Source organism: Muscardinus avellanarius, assembly GCF_963383645.1.
Source record: "Muscardinus avellanarius genome assembly, chromosome: 4".
NCBI classification, from domain to species: domain Eukaryota; kingdom Metazoa; phylum Chordata; class Mammalia; order Rodentia; family Gliridae; genus Muscardinus; species Muscardinus avellanarius.
The window spans coordinates 74,305,623-74,309,617 of NC_137789.1; positions in this window are offsets into that span (position 1 = coordinate 74,305,623).

Genomic DNA, 3,995 nt, shown 5'->3' on the forward strand with positions numbered 1-3,995 from the left:
GCATACATGCCACATTTTCTTTATTCATTTATCTGTTAACAGACACCTAGGTTGGTTATGAAATCTGGCTACAGTTAATTGCACTGCTCTAAACATGAGTACGCATGTATTACTGTACTATGCTGACTTTGATTCTTTTGGATAAATGCCAAAGAGTCATATAGTTAAATCATATGGTGGTTCCATTCCTAGTTTTTTTTTGACAAATTTCACACTAATCTCCAGTAGTGGTTATACTATGATTTAAAATCCCACTCACAGTGTTCCTTTTTTGTGATACTGGGGATAGAACCCAGGGGCATTCTACCTCTGAGCTACATCCCCTGCCCTATTTTATATTCTTTACTTTTGAAACAGGGTCTCACAGTTGTGGAGGGCCTCATTAAGTAGCTGGGGGGCTGTCCGGGAACCGTGATCCTCCTGTCTCAGCCTCCCGAATGCTGGGATTACAAGTGTGCACCACCACACCCAGCTATTACTTGTATTCTTGATGCTACCATTCTAACATGAGATGAAATATCAGTGTAATTTTGATTTCCATTTTTGTGATTGATAAAGATAGTGAATATTTTCTCCACATATTTATTTGCCATTTGTATTTCTGCTTTTGAGATGTCTCTTGAGTTAATTTGCCTATTTATTGATTGAGTTATTTGAATTTTTTGGTGGTAAGTTTCTTGAGTTCTTTTTTTAATCTGGATATTAATCCTATGCCAGAAGAGTAGCTACAAAGATTTTCTCACATTCTTCATGTTCTTATTTCTTTTGCGATGCAGAAGCTTTTTAATTTGATGCCATTTCCTTTTTCCTGAGCTTTTCTTTCTTTCTTTCTTTCTTTCTTTCTTTCTTTCTTTCTTTCTTTCTTTCTTTCTTTCTTTCTTTCTTTCCTATGCCTACATGCTGGAGTGTTGACTGTTTTCTTTAAGCAGTTCCTAAGTTTAAAATTATCAATACCAATCTCAACGACATGTAAGGGGAAAAGGAGGGAGTGGAGTAGAACCTGGAGGGAAACGTGTTTTGTGTGCATGTGATTTCTCTCACTCTGTACCTCAGTATGATGTCTAATTACATTGCACCAATAAAAGTACATAAAAAAGTAACGAAGCTGGACATGATGTTGCATGTCTGTAATCTCAGTACTTGAGAGGCTGAAACAGGAGGATCACAGGTTTAAGGCCAGCCTCAGTGACTTAGACAACCCAGCCAGAACTTGTTTTAAACAACAAAATAAAATTAACAGGCATTTTGCAGTAACATAAGAGAAACACTAGATGTCAGGAGAGAACCATTTAACCTAGTGTTTAACCAGTTGTGTTTGCATTCAACTGGTTTTAATAGTACATTTTAGGAAATTGCTAAAAAAACAAAAGAACAGTTTACTCATACAATTATATTTATTTAATGAAAATGTTTTTGTAAACATTGACTTACCTTGAATATCACATGTTTTTCACTCTGACCTATGAGGAGGTCCTGAAAAATTCAGTAAAAATATGCAGTTCTAAGCATTTTTAGGGCCATTCATATTCATACCTTTGTGGATTGTATATAAAATTTAAATTCCCTTTATCCTGGTGCCTAAGCATCATGTAATGAAAGATGCTTCTGGGGCAACCCTCAGAGAAGGCAGAATATCAATCAGAGAGTTCCTTGACCATTTCCTGAAAGGTATGTATAGAAGTGCTTTAGTAAATATGGAATACGCTTTGTATTTTTTTTCCTACAGATTGCAATTTCTCACCAAATGTAAATTTTAGTTTCTCCTTCAAACTTAAGGAAAAGTCTTAATTATTAGTTTTCTTGCTTGGACATGTTCTTTTTTGTATAATCTTGGCATGCTTCTAGTTTTTGACATTTATAGTTTCTCATAAAATTAATTAGGAGCCAGCCTGTTTCAGAATATAGATTAGAATTTATAGTCACCTTAACATCTTTTGCTATAGTCAGTTCTCAGGGAGAAACTCCAGGGATTAAGAGAATGAGAAACTCTCAGAATGGAAGGAAATTTAGATTATTATGGTAGGCAATAGGAATTTATTATTTCCATTAATGAAGCCTAAATAATATTTGTTTTTAGGTTAGTCATACCTTCATGTTATATTGAATTGTTCATGAGCAAAAACCAACCAAGCCAAAAAAAAAAATAGTCCCATAATTCTTTCTGGTCTAGTTTATATGTCATATATTCCAACTTCCTAGTGGATAAGAGTACCTGAGTCAGGATGCCAGGGATCAAGTTCTATTTTTTGCCATTTTTTTTTTTTTTTACTGTAACCTTGGACAGATTTCATGATTTCTTGGCCATGAAACTTTGTTTATACTCTTAAGTACTTCAGAGTTCTTAAAGCCATTTTTCAAGTTTTTAAAAAGAGATGTAGATACTTTTGTATTCTGATGTTCTGAAAAAAAATTTCTAATCTTATAAAGTAGCACAATAGAAATTTTCAACTTGAATTAAAATACCAACTGTACTTTTCCAATAGTTAAAACTATCCTGGCTGGGTGTGGTGGCTCACGTTTGTAATCCCAGCATTCCGGAGGAGGAGACTGGAGGATCACGGTTTGCGGACATCCTCAGCTACTTAGGTCTTTAGCAACTCAGTGAGATCCTGTTTCAAAAAATAAAAAAGACTAAAAATAGGACCGGTGGTGTAGCTTGGAGGTAGAATGCTGCCCTGGGTTCCATCCGAAAACAAAAACAAAAACAAATAAACAGAAAAAACAATAGCAACAAAAACTATCAATTTTGTAAAATAAATTGAAGGATGGATATTACATCTTTTTTCTTCTCTAAAGAACCTGAATTATTTGGTTTTACTGCTAGTCTCTACCCGGAGACAACTGAGCTACCAAGTAACATATGCAAATCTGTGGTTATAATTAAAGATGATGATTGACTCTTGAAGAGAAATAGCCACATAAAAGAAGTTTTGAACTTAGATTTTAGAACAATGACAATGTAATGATATAAAGAATTCACACCACTGTGGATATATTTTGTATCCTGCTTAATTTGCCTAACTGGATCAAAAGCCTATTTCTGTGTTGGTGATTGCCCATCAGCTCTTGGATCTTTGCCCTTTGTGAAAGTTGGATGGCTAAGCTATTAAGCTGACTGAGTTCAACATAGATCAGTGTAGGAGACAGATGAAGATTCAGCCAAGGCTGAATTTTACTTGACATGGTTCAAAGTGGGGTTATAAGGCAAAACTGAGACAAAGTGCACAAGGGGAGTCAAATTCAAGAACAAAAGGACCAGAACAATTTAGTGACAAGCAATGAAACCTAGACTTAGTGACTGAACAGAATAAAGCCAGAAGTGTGAGCAGGTTCCAACAAGCCAGGAAAGTGCAGGGTAAGTGCCCCAATGTCTGGGTAGGTCACAGCTTACTTTACTGTGTTCAGGAGGGTCACTCAGGATGGTAGGAAGGATTACACTAACGACCACCACTAACACTTTCTTCTTCTTTTTTTTTGGTACTGGGAATTGAACCTAGGGGAATTCTACTTCTGAGCTATACCTATATTCTATTCCCTCCCCCCCCATTTTTTTTTTTTGAAACAGAGTCTCACTAAGTTGCTGAGGCTGGCCTAGAACCTGAAATCCCCCTGTCTCAGCTTCCAAAATCCTGGGATTGCAGGTATGCACCACCATGCTCAGCTACTTATTTCCACTAATGGCAAAACATGTCTGTAAGAGCTACCACCATTTGATTTGGGCACCTTAAGTTAGGCTGGTTACCTTAAAGACAGCACAGGCTGGCTCTTTAGTTATTTTCTACCAATGTCCCAGCTATATGGGCTCCCTGTAGGGGTCTCCTGGGTTAGAATCACTCTGGAATACCAGCCACTGTGCTTCACACCTCTTCTATTTCACATTCTCTCTGGTCTCTTTTGGAGTAGGATATTCAGGGGCTGGTTTTTTTTTTTTTTTTTTTTTTTCAATTTTTCTTACCTAGCCTCCTTGGATTCACTGAGTGCCATGCAAGGTCAGC